Here is a 19,236-nt window from a genome sequence, read left to right as displayed (position 1 = left end):
AGAAGGAATAACCATGTCACTCTCCAGACTGCCCCTTCATCATCTCCATGTTGCTCCTCCTGCCTTCCTCTTCCAATTCTGGGGTATCTAAGAGAGCAATGGTCCCACCTTGGATGGTCTGGGTTATTCCTCTACCTCAAAGTCTGCAGTTTAGGACCTTGATAACACCTAGCCATCTTCCCTCTGGTCATGTAATTATGACACATTTGTAGATGGAATCAGAGAGAGTTGAAGTTCATGAGTTCAGAACCCCCCTAGACAGTAGCCATGAGCAACCTTCTCTCACAGTCCTATAAATCTAGCTCACCTTGATCTGGGTTCAGAGGGTAACTAAGCTGTAATTTAAGTTCATACTTCATTGCTGGGGAACTGCCTCTAAGTTTTCAAGATTGCCAACAGAGTTGCAAATGATGCTGACCTGCTTACTACCCACACAGTTCTCTTTGGCAACACAACAAAGGAATTCTCCTGGGGTGTGTCTACCTCCAAATCTTTCATCTTTGTCAGAATAAGGAATAAGGCTCTGGATAGCTTGGAAGCAATTCCGCATTGTTTAATGCATCCATGGTTTAGTACCTTGTATCTGTGAAGTCCAGAGGGAAAGGGACAGGGATACATCTCAGGCTGGTGGACTGCCTATCTCCCTGAAAACACTAACAAGATGCTTTCTTAGAGGCGCATGTCCTGAAGAGCGTCTTGGGAATCTCTTAATTTTTAGACCATTTAGCTTCAGACACAACACCGGTCCTTCTGCAGAAATCCATTGCCGATTCATCTGTCCATAGAAATCATTTGGTCTTAAGAACAGTGCCTAAAGCGTACCTCTGCACTTGCTTCTGAGGAGACATAACACTGGCGACAATGATCTGTCAACCTCAGAAGTTATCCTGAGAGGAAAAGTGGCCTTCTAGGAAGAGGCTGGAAGCAGTAGTCCTAAGACCGCATCACATAGCTAGCTCAGATTGGATTTCCAATTTTCCCTTGTTTTCCTGTTCCCTAATCTACCCATTTCTTCTGCTGTCGTTGGGTTTTCCCTGTGAATTCCTTATATCTCTTTTGTTCTTCCCCGAGATGCGAGTGCTTAGGAATTAATTTGTTATACATAGCTAAAGACTAGGACCCGTCCTGGAGTTGCTTCTTTAGCAGATCTCAGATATGCTGGCACACAATGAGTGAAGGTGAGCTAGGAGTACTGGGGAAACAGTTACTATTAATTCTTCTTTTTGGTTATCTTTACCAGTAGAAATGTAATGGTGTTTAATACTTGCCTCTTTTTCTTTGTAACCCTCTCAGGGGGAAATCTGTTTAGATATATTACATAAAATTTCCTTTCTTCTAATTTCTGATCCAACTCAGTGTCCTAATTTTTTTCATTCATGTGACATTCACATCTACAAAATGCATTTTCTGCACCATCAATTATGCAGTGAGCATGTTTTGGTTCATCTGCTAGTAACTTGTGTATTCCTCCAGGGGACCCAGCCCTGTGGAGGTTCATCCCAAGATGACTGGCAGGTAGCTACATACATATAGTCAAATAACAGTGAATTGTTCCAAGTGACCATTCCTGACCTGGGAAATACTCTATTTTCACAGACCCTCACAATGTCTGCCAGAGCCATGCACTTAGGATTTCTGTTAATGACCCATAACCTGATGGCTATTGAAAGCATGACCCTCAAGACTCCAGCAGAGACATTAAGAAAGGATTTTCATCGAACTATAAGATTAGGGCACAGTCAGAGTGACAAGCCTACTCCTGGAAGCAGTGGTGAGAAAGGACTAAGTCATACTATGTGAAATTCACTTAAACGGTCAAGACAATGGAATGTTTAGTTCACTGTCTCCTTTGGGGTATCATACCTAATAATACCAACTCCTGTATTTATTCATCCAAAAAAATGAGAATGCATTAAAGACTGACTTGGTAAATCAAGTGAATAAAGCAATAGAGAAATGTGAAGGGAGAGGGGACACTAGCGGGGCACCTACACCAAGATAGTCAATTAGCAATGACAAAAGCCATCTTCACAGTTTTAAACTTTTAATAATCGCATCTCTCTGTGAAGTAAGTGTTTTGACTCCAGTTAAAACTGCTTTCAAAATGTCTTTCAATGAGTAGTCCGGCAACCGATATCTTAAAATACACACCTTAGTCTCCTCTCTCTCTCTCTCTCTCTCTCTCTCTCTCTCTCTCTCTCTCTCTCTCTCTCTCTCTCTCTCTCTCTCTCTCTCTCTCTCTCTCTCTCTCTCTCTCCCTCCCTCCCCCTAAGGATGCAGGTATACTGTAGTGAATAAGCAACCGTGGAAGTCTCTCTAGCTATTATTTATGATATAGAATTAGAAGCACTGGGCCTCATTCGAGTAGGAAATGATGACTCATTCACTTGTTATCAGTCTCCAAAGGTCACCAAAATATTTTCATAATGAAGAAAATTGTGGCACGGTTATACTGAAGATATCATCATCACTTTGTCCTGAGGGCTGATCTCCTTGGATATCCATAGCAGAACTATGAAGGCTATGTGGAAAGCTTGGGTGGGGAACCTGAGGGCATTCAGTGAGGGTGGAGGTGGCATTGAGGTCAAAAATAACTCCTTCAGTTACAATACACCATAGGACAAATGAGCTGTGTCCTGGGAACCCAGGCCTGTCATGGCAGCAGGAGAGGAGGTAGACAATCATGCAGGAGAAGAAAAGGCCCCACTGTTGCTGCCTCCAAGAAGGGTGCCTAAGTCAGAGAGATCTGAGGCTCCTGGGTCTCAAAGTACCTGGTAACACAGAAAGGCAAATTATTTCCCCATCCCTGTGGGCCTGAGGGGACCCAATCTTGTACAGAGAAAGATTGCAATACTGAGCTACTACACAGAGCAGCTCAGACTGCAGAGCCTAGAGCCTGCCACTCTCGGTGGTATGACTGTCACAGAGAGACAGAACCACACAGAGCTGGTGAGTGTGCATCCAGAGAATCTACCCAGGAACTTGTGCAGGTCAAAGGCTGAAGTCCAAATTCATGGGGCAGGTGTAGGCTGGCCATTCTAGGAACACATGATGTTTCAGTTTGAGTCTGAAGGCCTGTGGATGTCTGGAGCCTGAATTCCCTCCTGCTTGGGCAACCCAGTCTTTTTTTTTTCTTAAATACTCTACTGATTAGATGAGTCCCCCAGCCCATTCCAAAGGGTCATGTGCTTTACAGAAAATTGAGCCATTTAGACATTGATCATCTAAAAACCTTCATATGTGTAGTTGGACCGCATCTTGCTATACAAAAAAGGCAATCATATTTGATTCTAGAAAATCAACTTTAATGGGTACAAAAATTCTAATCATGGATGTCTTTGGATGGTGAGTTAGCCAGGAGGATTTACTTCTTTTTCATTGTTTTCCTTTTTTAAAATTTACCAAAAACATGTGTCATGTTAATATAAGACAAGACACTAAGAAGGAGATTATAGTCTTCTGGGACATTGGTAACCTGTAAATATGTTTCCCAGACAGTTACATTTTAAAAGCTATGAATGGAGTTGTAATTTGAAGCATGTGTGTTGAAACTACAAAAGTGAGATTTATTTCCAAGGATACTGCCTCATTTTATGTCCCAGAGATCACTGTGAAAGTACTAAAGACAGATATGTAGCCCAGGAAACAGTGAGTTTATGACCTCCCTTGTGAGAGAGACAAACCCTAGAATGGGGCTGATCCAGAAGCATCCATGGCCATCACTCCCTTGGGGAGGCAGGTCATCCTGGCTTCTGGGGACTGCTCAGCAGAGTACCTGTGCTGGGCAGACTCCACACGTCTGGGGCCCTGAAGCCCCAGGTCTGGTGTGGTTGTGTCATGCTCCTCTACAGGCTCCAGGAATTATCCTTCTTGGTGCTTGTAGCAGCAGGGTCTTGTGGCCATAGCACACTAGTCTTGGCCTCTTACCTCCCAAGACCTGCTTGTGTCTGTCTCTTGTCTTTTGCTCACATGGGTACCTGAGCACTCCTTACTCTTCATACTCTAACATGAAAGGTGTTCTTTCGTTCCTGATCCTTACCTCTCTCCTGACTGCTCCCTTCAATGCTTCCTTCCATAGCATTATTGAGTCCTACACTTCCATCTTCCTGCCAGGGCAAGCATGATGGGACAGTGGTTCAAATCCAGCCACCCTTCTGTGTCTTTGTGACCTCTGTAGAATGCATACAGGGCTACTATACCCTGAAGGACATAGACACGTTTGTGGGTACCTATGATCTGTAGAGGAAGGTGTCCATCCCACTAAGTCCCACCACCCTACAGCCACAAATAAACACACATAGACCTATTAATTATTAAACTGTTGGCTGATGACTCAGGCTTCTTATGGGCTAGCTCTGTCTTAATTATTAACCCATTTCTACTAGTCTATATATTTCCAGGAGGCTGTAGCATACCTATAATCTTGCATGTTACTCCTTGTGCAGCATGGCATCTCCTTGCATCTTCTCTCTGCCTCCCTCTCCCCTGCCTTCTTCTCCTCTTGAAGCCCAGCCTATGCTTCTTGTCTGGCTATTGGCCAATCAGTGTTTTATCTATCAGCCAATAAGAGAAACATATACAGAAGGACATTCCCCCATCAATGGTCCTCTTGCTCCCTGCTTATCCCTACCTGTCTTGCAGGATCCTGAATTATCTTCAAGATCTTATCTATATACTTCACCAAAATAAGGGAATCATATATTCACTTTGTAAATATACACTGGCAATTGTGAGCTTTATATCACTGCATCTATATACCTAATTCTGATGTAGATGATAAAGTGTTGATTGGAGGTAACAATGCTCTGAAAAGTGTCACCACCAAGAACCTCTGAGTCTCACAGACAAGCAGAGACCTCTTTATGCCCACGTGAGAAAATGGAATCAGGGGATGGATGGGTGAAGATGGGCATCAAATGGGCCTTCTTGACATGAACTCTCTTCCCCCACTTCATCCTGTCCGGTACCTAATAGTACTGTGGATCATTGTACTGTGGATCTTCACACATCGTCTTCCTCCCAGCCATATACTTCCTCTTGCTCCTGATGTCTTCTGTATCCAGCTTTGGTGGTCACTTGGCCACAGATTTTCAGCACACACCAAGCTGATTTCACAAACAGCTGTGGGCCTTGTGGTCGCAGCTCTCTTATTGCTCCATCTACTGGTTGTATTTGTCACAACTCTTCACAGAATACTCTCTTACCTTTTCTTACTACCCTAAGGTCAACTGCGGTTCAGCAAATCCTTGAATCATAAAATCTTTACACAGTGCTTTCCAATCTCTGTCTTTGTGTGTCTCTCTGTGTCTGTGTCTGTCTGTCTGTCTGTCTGTCTGTCTCTCCTGTCTCTCTCTCTCTCTCTCTCTCTCTCTCTCTCTCTCTCTCTCTCTCTCTCTCTCTCTCTCTCTCTCTCTCTCTCTCTCTCTCTCTCTCTCTCTCTCTCTCTCTCCCAATACCGGTGATTGAACCTAGGGCATTCAACAAGCTAGACAATGTACGAAGATCCATTTCATTTGATGCCAATCTTCCCCCAGCCCTCTCTTGGCTCCATCACCATGACAGAATTAGACCACAGCCCCAGTTTCTCCAGTCTTTATGGCATTAAAAGTGTCCCAGCATCCGCTCTCCTTTCTCCTCCAAACATCATCTCATCTGATTTTACTCAACAAAGACATACCTGAGACTGAAGTGATCACACATCACAGGGTCTCTCACTTCTCACCCTGGCATCTCAGAATCCTATCTAGGCATGGCTTCAAGGATAGTGACAACTTCTGTCCTCAGCTGGGACTTCTCACAAGGACTTTTTTCCAGGGCCTTGTTTCACATGCAAGATTTCCAAACAAGAGGTATCTCCATTGTGAGAATTTTCATTTGTCATTTCCTATTGTTCCATTTAGTGTAGTTGTAGGGTTTTAGTTGTAGCAGTTTTCCTTCTATCTTCCTTTTTCCTTTCTTGAAGCAGGGTCTCACTCCTAGTCCAGAACTTTCCATCCTCCTCCCTTAGCTTCCAAGAGATTATGGCTGTGCACCACCAGGCCTGGCTCATTAGCTCTCCTCTCTACTTTCTGATGAAATTAATACTTCATTGGATGTAAAGTCAGTGTGCACTCATTTCTTTCTCTGTCCCACACTCACTGTCAGGCTGTCAGGCTGGAGGACATTGCTAAGTGACTATAGCAGCATAGTTACCTCACTACAGTGATGCAATGGCATTTTGCCTGAATGTGTGCAGACTGAGGGAATACTTGGTCATCTGGCATAATGATGGCATGGGTAGAAGTTCCTTCTGTTGACACTTATTTGTGGTATGGATTATGCATTTTTACTAAATTCAGCATCTATTATTAAATAATGCTCTACTAAATACAATCTTGGAGTGGTATCAACAAGAGGGTGGAGAAGAAAGCCTGAACACTTCTTTCCCCCCACAAAAAGTCCAACTCAGCAACAGCTCATGGATAATTGCCCTCAATGAGAAACCCAGAAACGAACATAAAGTTGTCTGAACATCTCAGGTAAACATTTTTTTTTTTGGTTTTTCGAGACAGGGTTTCTCGAAACCTTTGGAGGCTGTCCTGGAACTCACTTTGTAGACCAGGCTGGCCTCGAACTCACAGACTCAGGTAAACATTTTAAAACCAAACTGAGAAGGTGGTAGAAAGGGTTTCACTAGAATCCCTGTCCTTGGCATAGTACTAAAAGGTCAGAAGACATTCCCTACCTCTTGTCTCAGGAAAGAAAGGGGGTAGCTGGCATGGACACCACCCTAACTTCTCCAGCTGACTCCCTAGAGGTCTGGCTTCTGACTTGCAAAACTTGGAGATCTGCATGATGTACATAGTCCATCTGCCTGGAGAAGATGGAATTTGACTCTCTCTCTCTCTCTCTCTCTCTCTCTCCCTCCCTCCCTCCCTCCCTCCCTCCCTCCCCTTCATCAGTTTCCTCTGGGGAGAATTAGTGCATGCCCACAACAACCCTACTTTGCTAAGGCTAATATCTCTCTTCAACACTTGGAATTGTGGTAGGTCCAACAACTTCTAGTTATCTTGGAAAAGAGTGGATGACTTGGACTGGTGGATGTTATGGCTCCTTTCTCCTGCTCAGCAGAAAACAAGCAGGGCTGAAGGAACTTGCTTCTCACTGGAAAGGGCAGGTTGGCAAATGTGCTCAGAATCTTGGATCAAAAACACCACTGGAGTTCTTTTCACATGACTCAAGGTTAGACGTGCCCACCCTGCCCACCCCAAAGTGTGGATGACAATTATAAAGCCAAGGAAGGCCAAAAGCAAAGGTAACAATGGAACTGGAAACAACACCAGTGAAAAGGAGTTACATGATTTATGTGACCGAAGATTCAAAATAATTGTCATGAAAGTGCCTATCACCACAGTTAAGAAAGCAGAGAATGAATGTGACTTTCAACAAAGCAAACACATAGAAGGAGGAGGAGGAGGAGGAGGCACCAAACTGCATCATGAAAACTATAACTGAATTGAAAATGTTTAAGGATTCCACAGTAGACTAGGTCAAGCGAAAATGAATCAGTAAATCCAAAAACATGGTCATTATAAATAACTAGGTCAGAGGAGCAGAAAGAATTTTTAAAAAGAGTAAAAAAACTTATAGACTGTCCATAGGAAGCTCACCTCGGTTTGAAAACATACAGGCTAAGGAGTGAGGAATGATACTCCATGTTAAGGGAACATGGAGAAGGTAAATGTGACTCTTGGCTGTTTATCATAAAGTGTTCAGTGTTTTTGTTTTGTTCCATCCCTCCCTCCCTCTCTCCCTCCCTCTCTCCCCCCTCTCTCCCTCTCTCCCTCTCTCCCTCCCTCCCTCCTCCCTCCCTCCCTCCCTCTCTCTCTCCCTCCCTCCCTCTCTCCCGCCTCCCTTCCTCTGGCTTGCTTGCTTATCCTTCTTTGCTAGTTTTTTTGATTGTTGATTTTCCTTCTGTTATCTGTCCCCACTCCAGACCTCATTAGTCATATCTGTTGCTTAGCCTGATGAACCTGGAGCCAGGTAGACTACACTGAGGTGCTTAGTAAGGGCTCATACAATAAGCACGTGTATGAAAAGAAAAAAATGAATGTGTTTTTTAGTCCCAACATGTTCAAAACATAAGGCCAATGCTCAAAAAAATTTGTTGATGGTAGTAATATGGCATAAAGAGTAGATTATTGTCTTATTATAGAGAAATTGATACTTGTTCTTAAAGGTAAGCTGTGGCAAGTAGATGTCATGGAAAACGGGTTTTAAAATAATCCATTTCTAGACAGGTTGTACATTATCAAGACTCTTTACTCTGAAAGTGAAAGTCCCAAGCAAAGTAAAAACATGCAAACTCCTACAACCTACTGTCCAAGGCCAAATTCAGCTGGACATGTGAATACCTCATTCAGACAAGGCTGCCTGACCCTAGCTCTGCTTGCCTATGTTTCTGCCTCATCAGACCTGCCTAGGCCATGCCAGGGTGCCACTAACTATCTCAGGTGTCTTAGTTAGGGTTTTGTTACTGTGAAGAGACACTGTGACCATGGCAACCCTTATAAGGGAAACCATTTCAATGGGGCTGGCTTACAGTTTCATATGTTTATCCCATTATCGTCATGGCAAGAAGCATGGCTGCAGGCAGGCAGACTTGGTGCTGGAGAAGGAGCTAAGAGTTCTATGTCTTTATCCATGGGCAGGAGAAGGAGACTCTGTGGCACGCAGGGCGTAACTTGAGCTTATAAGACCTCAAGCCCACTCCCGGTGACACACTTCCTCCAACGAGGAACCTTCTCTACCAAGTCACACCTCCTAATAGTGCCATTCCCTATGGGTCAAACAACCAAAACCATGAGTCCGTGGGGGCCATCCTTAGTGAAACTACCACACCAGGCTAGAAGCTCAGAGACTTTGATGCAAGCAGAGCAAATCTTCCCTGATAAAGAGGAGCAGCTGCAGGTTTCCACTCAGTTTCTGTGTGTCACAGTGTTCTGACTACTGGAAATCCCTGTTTATCACACAAAGTCTAGGGTGCTCTGAACATGTCATGAACAGAGACAAATCTCAGCCATCAAAGTCACTGACTCTAACAAAGGCCACAGGCCCTGAACTTAAGAACAATCCATATAGAGTACAGAGAATCCTGAAGCCAAAGGGCATGGGGAAAGCTCCCGGAGTGGTAGGACCAAGCGAGCTCATGTGAGTGTATATGATGGGAGGCAGAAGGCTCAGATAGTGTGTGTAGTCTTGATGGAACTCACTACAAAGGTGACAGTTGAGCACAGGAATCTGGGCCTGTGGGTATTTCCAGGGAGAAGACAGAGACCTGAGATAGGGGTGTGTCTCATCATTCATGGAAGATGGAGTCAGGCAAGGCCAGTGACCCAAGGTGGAAACCTACCTCACCTTCCATATGAGTCAGAGTTTAATGTGGCCAGTGACCTAAGGTGAGAATGTGCCTCACTACTCTAGACTCAGAGTCCATGGTGACCACTGATCCAAGTTGGGAATCTCTCTCTCCAGTCAAGGGAGGAAAAGTCCAGCATGGTAGGGGACTGTAGTTGACACTGGTTATGAACACAGCAGGTGGGAGGGCAAGAGAGAATATGTTGGTCGTGATATTGCACAGCTACAGCCATCTTCACTGGAGGTTGAAAAAGGAGCCAACAATTGGAGAAGATTGGTATACGCACCTCATTCCAGTTGCAATGAGAACTCTTACTTCCGGTGTAAATGTTAGGGGAAAAGAAAACATAAAGGCAGAAGTGGGAAGGACAGCTCTAGGGTCCCTAGTAACACAGACCCACTTACTCACACAGACAAGGGTCTCAACCATGCAGAGGACCGTGGGGAGGAATGGACCTTGGTTTTGCAGAGAACAATGGGGTAAGCTTGTGTCTCAGCCTCTACAGAGAACAGTGTCAGTCATGAAGAGGAGACAGTGGGGTGGGCATAGTCTTCTCATCCTTGCAGAAGACAACAGAGTACTCCTGAGTCTCAAGCATGCAGAGGACAGTGAGGTAGAGGGTGGTCAGGACTTCGTCTCTGACTCAAGTACTGGTTGGGACCAAGTACACAACTTTCAATGCCACTCACTATAGATGAAATCAAAAGTAATCAAACTACATGGAGAGAGTGGGTACCCCAAGTCACTAGCCAGTTATGTGGATCAGGGAACAAGTGTGTTGTGGGTTCATGCCCCTGTCCTCTGTGGTCCAAAACTGCTTATGTCATCAGACTTCTGGCTTGAAGTACATACTGAGTGCTTTCTGTAGCTGCCTTCAGTGATGAGTGTGGTTTTAAGGGAGGGGCGGGGTCACAGATAGCCTCCATCCCTCAGCCTTTCTGAGCTCTAGAGCCATTTCTCACTGTGTGTCTAATCTTTGAGACCTGCCTTGAGACTGACAACCTTCAGATGAGACACTGATGTCATTGCTAATCCATCACCATGTCCACACACTAGCCTGGAAGCAGAGGCTGCCCAGCTCCCTGGGGTTCCACACACAGATGGACTGGATCACAGCTCCTACATCTGAGCCATACAGATTCCCCAGCTCCATGATATTTGCCCAAGTAGCAGGCCTGGGGAAGGGTAGGAAGCTTCTGTATCGAGAGTTTCTTGACAGGAAACTGTGGTTCAATATTTGATCGTTTAATATTTGATGAGATTCCGTGAGAGTTATTAAACTCTAGTCACCTCTGTGTTCGGTGTCTTCTGAGTCTTGTCTTGCCAGCCCAGGAGACTCCTGTCTCTTCATCTGTATCCTAATGCCCACCTTCCCTGCAGGTGCCAAAGACAGAGCTGGATCAGATAGAGTACCCACTGAGGCATAGAACAGCAAGGAGAGGAAACAGTAGTCATCTCCTCTCTTCATGTGCTGCGGCTGTGCTCTGAACCCCTCCAGATCAGATCTGCATAGTCTCTGGGAAATGTGGCTCCACTATCAGGGGAACCATCTTAAATGAAGTATTATTTCCTGTAAATGCAGAAAACAAATTCACCTCCCAACACCAGAAAAATAGACTCCACACATTTGTTCTGATTTGTAGATGAAATGATTTTTTAAAAAATCTAGATCTCTGAACAGTCCCTAAGAGGCTCCCTCACCCTCTGTCCAAATAGAGTGTGTTCCTCAGGTGGTCTGGTTTGTAACCACCTGCAGGGTCTCTTTAAGAAAAACTTTGGGGGCATGCCGTGCCCTTCCATGTCCCCTTTCTGGAAGTGGGCAGCATCTGGAATGACCACAGAACTCCCTGAGCACAGTGCTGCTTCATGGAGGTGTGGCTTGGCTGTTCCTTCTTGGTACTTGTGACAAAATGGTACGGTGCCATCACTTCTGTCTGCAAAAGGCATAGTCCCAGAGACAGCCAGAGACAGCTCATCACCCTACAATGCAGGAGTTCAATAGCCTCCTCTGTTGAAAAAGGGTCCCCTTTACTTCAGTCTCCTGGCCCCGAACTTGGGAATCTGGAGATGTGTCCATGTTCTCTGACCTCACCCAGGGGTCCCTTTCCTTGCCCTTTTGAAGGAAAGGTAGTAAGAGCATTCTGTACTTGGTTGTCACATCCCAACAGACCTCGGTGTGGTCCTTCAAATGATCTTCATAGACCCCGGGAACCAGGCAGTTTCTGTCCTCCCTCAGGGTCCTCTCACGGCTTAGACAATGGCTGAAGAGAGCTCTCAGTCTTCTAGTCTGGCAGCCTGAGGAGACAGCACACACCAGATGCTCTGCTGTGGGCACAGGCTGCAGCCTGATTTGCCCTAGGGTATCCTTCAGGATGAACTGTTCAGTTAGCAACTCAAGATTTTTGTACACCAGTTATTTCAAGGCTACCCCATCTACAAACCCATGACCCAGGACATGACATTTCCACTTAAGGGGAAAATGAAGCATGCTGCCACAGAGACGGGAGCAGCAGTGAGCCAAGGCCAGTAGCACTCAGCTCTGGGAACAGCCTTCGGGCTTATCTCTGTCCATTAAGTGATTAGTTCACCATGTAGCCATGACCACCCACTGCAGGTGTGTAAAAACATAACTTGAAATTACACAGTCATTAAGCCAAAATGCCAGCTCCATTCCGTGCCTGGGGACTCACCATGTGGTCACCTCTCGATGAAGCCATTGTTTTCTACAGAGCCAGGCTGGATATTGCTCCCACTGAGGTCACATCCAGTCCCAATGGAGGAGAAAGTGTGCAGTTTAATAATAACACACTTCTCAACTTCATGCCTTCCTGGAAAAACAGATTATAAGGAGAGTTGTTCACGGGTTGAATGTTTACAACATGTCCGAGAAATAATGACTGTCACAAGAATAAAATTCTGCCTTCTACTCAGTTAGCCTCAGCAGGCATTAGCAGTGAGACCAGTTTTTGTGAGGCATGACTCTAAAGGTCTTGGAGTCGGAGTGTTTTCAGTGGAAATGGACCTAAGCAAGGCTTTTAGCCAAGCCAAGCGGCCTCAGAAGACAAGACAATGCTCCCTGTTACCTGCTTCCTCGAGTGCTTGTTGTCTAGGAAACCAGCTGGTCACCACACATGTCCTCCAGGAGCACATGTGGGCTCTGCCAGGATGCTAAGCAGAAAGAAAACAGACTGAGCACGCAGGACAGCACCCTGGGGTGGACTTGGAGTATGCTCAAGAACCTCCATAGACATCCCTGCTGGAAGGCTTTGAACGTAGGATGTCGGTCAGCTTGGAGTTGGTCTAGTGTACACAGCTTGCCAGTGTGGTGTGTGTTCTCACAGAAAATGTTGCTGCCTCAACCACACAGGGACACAGAGGCAAGAGCTGGTAGCATAGCCACTCAAAGCCTGGGTACAAACACTCCTTGCAGGAACACTTGCACATATTCTAACTTTACCACAAGGAGAAGGAATCATTTAGTATCTCGGCCCATGGTAGGAATCAGCACAGACTTTCCTAAAATCAGGACACAACAGCCATTAATGGACATGAAGCTACCCAAAGCCAACATGGCCTTAAAAGATTGGAGTTGAACTAACCTGACTACAGAAGACAAACCCTGGGGGGAGAGAGAGAGAGAGAGAGACAGAGAGAGAGAGAGAGAGAGAGAGAGAGAGAGAGAGAGAGAGAGAGAGAGAGACAGAGACAGAGACAGAGACAGAGAGAGAGAGAGAGAGAGAGAGAGAGAGAGAGAGAGAGAGGCAGCATGGCAGCATGTTTTGGAAGAAAGATGCACTACCCTCTCATTGCTCTGTAGTCATAAGACCCTCATGTTTTCTCTCTCAGGAGGTTTAAGTAGCAAGGACACCAGCAGACGCCACCATCTTGTTGGACTAGTATATTAAAGAATGGTATTTAGGCTGCCGTGGTGACAAGATGGAACCATGCAGGAGAAGACCAAAGACATAGGTTAAAAAGGTGTATCCCTAAGGCAAGTTTAAGGCTCACTCAGTTGAAGCCCACAGAAAATAAAAATGTGGCGAGCGTCTGCTGGACAACACTTGGAGCTATCCACAGACATATCCACATAACACAAGCCCAGATAGCACAGGACACCAGACAGAGTAAATAAACAGCATTCATAAGAATAAAGTAACAAAATGTAGATCCTCTACCAACCATATCTATTATGAAGAAAGAAGAGGGAGAGAGAGACAGAGACAGAGAGGGGGGGAGGGAGGGAGGGAGGGAGGGAAGGAGGGAGGGAGAGAGAGAGAGAGGAGAGAGAGAGAGAGAGAGAGAGAGAGAGAGAGAGAGAGAGAGAGAGAGAGAGAGAGAGAGAGAAGCAAAGACCCAATCAAAACAAATCTGAGAAAAACTAAAAAGAACTCTAAGGCAGGTGCTATAATCTCCTGCATGATATAAAACAGCCACTATATAGTTGAAGCTCTCAACGGCTAAGGTTGTCTAATTGCTTTGTTTTGGTTAACACGCTATCAGCTGTCTAACTTACTAGGGCTTACTGTAGCATTTCAGCATATATGCACACATACACCGATCCCACCAACTTCCTTTACCACTTTGCTCTTGAATATCCTTCCTACTCTAGCGTTCACCATCCCAGTGCCAAGTCAACTCGTTTTTAATCTTCTGTGAATGTTAGAGAACATGTGGCATTTGTCTCTCTACATCTGCCTGATTCCACTAAATATAACGTCCTCCAGTGCCATCCATTCCGATGGAAATTGGAGGGTGTAATTCTTTGCTGTGACTAATAATGCTCCATCATTGGTAGATATACAGTTGCCTGGCTGGTGACCAACAGAGACACACATAGCCAATTGGACCAGTTCTATAGCCTGACAATTGTGAATAGGGTAACAGTTAGCATGAGTGTGATACAGATCCTTGAGGCAGGGCCTTTTTGAGCCTAGGTGCTTGTGCCTCAGGGCCCTAGGTGCTGGGTCATCAAGGGTCATCAAAAGTCAAGCAGAAACAGAGCTCATTGACCCAGTTTTTCCGGTGGTTAATTACGCAGGCACACAGAAGCAAGCACAGTGAAAGCAGGGCTTAACATCTTAAAAATCTTCAGTGTCTATAATTGGTTAAAAAGTATTCTTGGAACAGAGTGGGCATGCTCCACAGCGTCCAGCTTCAGCCCTGCTTCTCTCCCTGCGATGAGCCTTAGGAAAATTCTAGAAGATAGCACTATGGGCTCGGTTTCCCCATTGTAGTGTCCTGTCTGACGTGACTTTAGCTTTGGTCCCATGGTGTCTCTTGGGTCTCCATCTCATCTTCTTACTCATTCTCACTCACCTCCAGGAGCAGCACAGGATTTCCCCCACACTCTTGCTTACCCATTGGCTGTGGGAGAACATGTGGATTTTCATTTCTTTTTCCACAAATTTCAAACTCCATAGGGGGATCACCCCCACCCACTCACTTCCAATCTTCGCTCCCATGATGTTCTTCTGGCTCTTCTGACCTCTAGTCTTCTAATACCCATCCGCTCTGGGCCAGTGTACACTGGACTTCCATCAGCTGTTGCTCCCCTTTGAGTCCTCACACAGTGTCGACTCCCCAAGGAGAGAGATCATGTTCCCTTCCTAGCTCTTCCAGGTTGACAGAGCCACCAGATGCCTGTGTGATTTCAAGTTTCAGAAAAACAACGAATTTTTGTCCTCTCACTACGTCCCATGTGGGGCGTCTTTGAAACAACATTTGAGATGCCACCTAGACTTTAAAATGATCCATCTCGCATCTGAAATCCAAATATAACTGGAGTCCTGTGCGTTATCTGGTAGCTCCGTGGTTTCAGCTGTCTTTAGCACCCTGCACTGTGCCTGACACATGGCTCAGGCTACAGAATTCCCTTTGCAGGGCAGATGACACTGCAGACTGCAACAGAATGTACAGGAGATAAGGGGGAGGGGTGACAGCATGCCATACGCAGGACAGGACAACCAGGTGATGCGATGAGGCACCAGAGAGGTATAGCAAAGAGAGATGGGGTTAGATTCAGGGTTAGGTTAAGGTTTTATTTGGGTTTACAGTTAGACGAAGGCTTAAGCATAGGTCAGGCTGAGGATTAAGGTCATTGGTAGGGAGGATGGTACTAGAGGCGTGTGCCACCACCACCTGTGGCAGGGAAGACGGTAAGGCTAAGCATAGGGATGCTGCTTCTCATCCCTCACAAGGCTATCTGTTGCTGTATGGCTGACACTTTCCAGGGTGAGGTGCTTCTTCCAACATCCGCCTAGGCTCCACCTAAGATAAAGGAACCTTAGTTCCAAGCTCTGCCTTTGAAGTTTCTACAGATATCTCTGCAGAGGGTCTGTACCCCGTAGCCACTGCTGGCTCTGCACAGAGGCTTCCTGTCACAGTGTCCTTGGTCAGAGCTGGAGCCCCCAGGCCCAGGACACTCTTATTGCAGCCTTGTTCAATGTCACAGCAGTGGGTGTGGAGCACATAGCCTGTGTTCTCCATGCGGGGGAGGTACACACACACACACACACACACACACACACACACACACGCACGCACGCACCATGGCCAACAGGTCTGCACTCCAGATTCACAGGCTGGCCCCTCTCCCTGTGCCACAGCCCCGATTTTCAAATAACACCCATCACCAGAGTGGTGGGGAGGGATCCCTTTCAGGAAAGAGGAAGAAGTCATCTGTGAACTCTACACCGCAAGCTCCACTAGGGTAAAAAGCAATGGAACAATTCCCTGAGCCCCATGGTAGGAGAGTCCACCTGAGGTCCCCAGCAGAGTGGCAGCAGGCAGGTTGTTCTCACAGGGACCCTGAGCTAGGACAGAGAGTCGCATGTGCTGCACGCACCTGGGTGACATGGAAAGATTTCACGGCCTGAGGATGGGAACTGACTAGGGTTTCTCTAAGAGGCAGAGGAATCTCCACTCTCTGGGAGGAAGCACGCTCACACCTAATGTCATTTACCATGTTCCGTTTAAGGCAGCGGAGGAAGCGCAGCTGTTTGTAAGTGGGTACTATTCCTGTCCTGTTCCATTTATAAATGCGAAAAGGTGTTCTCTGCATCTGGAATGGATACACTGAGCACGGAGAGCTTATTTTCTTATGTTTCTCCTTAGCAGTCTCCCTGACTGCTTTCTAAGGTGACTGGAAGACAATGTTTTCTTCTGTCTTTATTTCAAGTATATTTACAGGGGTCCGCATAACCATATTCAAAGGCCTGCACGGGAAGATATTTTGTTCTGTAAATTTGTTTTTATAAAGATCTAGAGTTACAGCTGAGGTGTATGATCCTACAATCCAGTAAATAAACCGGGAACACTTTGCTAATGGGGACAAAAAAGAAAGTGAAATGCTACAAAGCCCATTACATTCCTTCAGATGATAACTTGAAGTTTTCCAAAATGGGGATCCTGTCTCACTTACGCAGAGATGATGATCTAATATGGGCAACATTTGAAAGGCAAAAACTAGAACAAAAATATCACACATTATTCCAGAAAATGGTCTCCTTCTGCGGTTTCCAGAGCTACCACCCATCTATGTAGGAAGTTGTTTTTCAAGACTCTGTCAATTGAGATGACAAAGTAGAAATTACCACTTTGAGTAAGCCAAGGGGGGAAAAGCCCACTTCAGAATGATGGAGGGCTCCAGGACAGGACCTCAGGGAAGAGCAATGGCAAGGCCTTGCGAGGGGTAGCATGAGACTTGTCACCCCCACGATGTGTGAGGGACCGACACCTGTGCCTTCCTGTGCCTCACGCCATCGGCTCTTGGTCTTCGGTCCCCAGATATGTGGTTTTTGTCTGCTTGTTTGTTTGGGGTCTTGTTAGTTGTTTTATAAAATAGGCTCTTGCCCACCTGACCCCAAACTTATAATCACCCTCTGGCCTCAGCCTCCACATTGCTGAGGGACAGGCCGTACGGCACCATACCCCAGCTGCCAGATTGTAGCATCTGAGGCACAGTTATTATACAAAGGTAAACCATTATAATACTTTCAAAATCACTGTTAATCTTAGTGAGATTAAATGGGGTATCACTTTTCAAAAAATATAGTCAGCCTGGCAGTGGTGCTGCACCCCTTTAATCCCAGAACCCAGGAGGCAGAGGCAGGTGGATTTCCATTAGTTCAAGGCCAGCCTGTTCTACAAAGTGAGTTCCAGGAAAAACAACACTGAGATGTATGTGTGTATGTATGTATGTATGTATGTATGTATGCATGTATGCATGTATATGCATTTTATATCTTGGTTCCAATCTAACCAACCACAGATAGAAAAAATTAAAAGTTCCAGACAGTTACAAAAGCAAATTGAAAGTGAGCTTGAGGGAGGTGCTATGCTGAAACTGGGAGAGTGAAGTGACCAGCAGACACTTCCTGCTATGGCCCCTTGACACTCCAGCATGAGTGGTCACCCGTGTCACTGCCTCTGTATGGAACAAACACTTTCCTCCACATTGCTAAGTGATGCCTAACAGCTACCTAGCGTTTATGTTATGCTAGGTGTGTTAGTCATCTGACGATGATTAAAGTGTATAGGAAAATGTAAGAGAGGGCAGAAGGAAATGTGTTGAGTATCCTTGGATTTCAGTATCCTGGGGTCCTGGGACCATCTCCTTGCTGATGATGAGGAAGGGCTAGATATGGTAACCCAAGCACTCTGGCTCTACTTCGGCTGCTTTGATATTGGAGTTCAATTGCATCCAGCCTAAACAAGCTCAGAATCTAGTATTGTCATTTACAGTCTTCTGCAATGTGGTCTCTAGACCTACATTAAGCAGCTTAATGCCTGTGGGGACTCTGCTGTGATGGTTGTTAGCAAATGGTAGCTGTTGTGAGTTTATTGCGTGTTTTGCTGTGGCTACTTTCATTTAGGTGCTCACTCAACTTTGGAAAAAGTTTGAATTTTCATTTGAAGCACAGAATTGTGGCATCCTGAATGCTGAACTGTATTCTTAGGTACTAGCACAGGCCACCAGCAGGGTCTGGCTGTGATGTGAGGCTGACACGTACTTGGGGTGCCGAAACTGGCTAGGAGCAGCAGAGCAGCAGGTACGAAGGACAAAGCTCTGCTTCTGGGTGTCATTCTCAGAAACAACTTGAGTATGGTTGGATGGCATGGATGGTGCTGCTAATCAGTAGGGAAATCTAATGAAAAAGACACCAGGAGCATTTGGTAGACATACACATAAGAAATGAGGAGTTCTGAAGAAACACAGGAAGAAAGAGACATGAAGAAGGTGGGCATTGGACCTGGGGTGTGTAATGTACCTTCCTTGAAAGTAAAAATTACTTTTAACAGAATTATTTTGTCTGCGATTAGTAAACATTGCCAAGTTGATTTTACAAAGCCATGTGTTTTCACTGGTGTCCCATTTTCAAATCATATTTATTTGTGGGAGAGGACACATGGTACATGTGGGGATCAGAGGACAATTGTAGGAACTGTTTCTCCTTCTACCCACATGGGTCTGGAAGTCAAACTCAGATTCTTAGGCTGAGCAGCCCCTTCGGGCTGAGCCTTCTCACTTGCACCTGGTGCCCCACTTATAAAGAAATAAATAATAAAACAAGTTATAGAAAGGGTCACTATAAGAAGAAAGTATTTGCTTTAATGCCCAGGTCAGAGTCTGTTCAGTACTAATGATTATTTCAACATATGAGCGGCACCAATGCACCCTTATGCTCGAAATCAGGGGGCAAGTGATTGATAATGCCTTCCTACACTACTCCATGAATTTTTATGGCACAGTGGAAAAATCGGATAGTAGCATTTGAAGGGAAACGTACCAGATTTCCCAGAAACTTAAGCTAAGAAGACCTAGCTGCTGAACCTCCTCG

At 45.6% G+C, this 19,236-nt stretch overlaps 1 protein-coding gene and 1 long non-coding RNA gene across 5 annotated transcripts in view; one reads left to right on the top strand and one right to left on the bottom strand.

Moving 5' to 3' along the window:
* Window positions 1–19,236, top strand: part of Dlgap2 (DLG associated protein 2) — a 684,399-nt gene that overhangs the window by 604,136 nt on the left and 61,027 nt on the right. The gene's annotated exons all lie outside the window — the stretch shown is intronic.
* Window positions 8,655–12,399, bottom strand: LOC121135159. The gene is made up of 3 exons (XR_005872366.1): window positions 12,088–12,399; window positions 11,568–11,692; window positions 8,655–10,771 (listed from the first exon to the last, which is right to left on the bottom strand). It is a non-coding gene; the product is annotated as an uncharacterized LOC121135159 (long non-coding RNA).

Source organism: Mesocricetus auratus, unplaced genomic scaffold, assembly GCF_017639785.1.
Source record: "Mesocricetus auratus isolate SY011 unplaced genomic scaffold, BCM_Maur_2.0 Super-Scaffold_100031, whole genome shotgun sequence".
Taxonomy (NCBI): domain Eukaryota; kingdom Metazoa; phylum Chordata; class Mammalia; order Rodentia; family Cricetidae; genus Mesocricetus; species Mesocricetus auratus.
The sequence above is the reverse complement of the archived record's forward strand: the minus strand, read 5'-3'. Positions and strand labels throughout refer to the sequence as shown.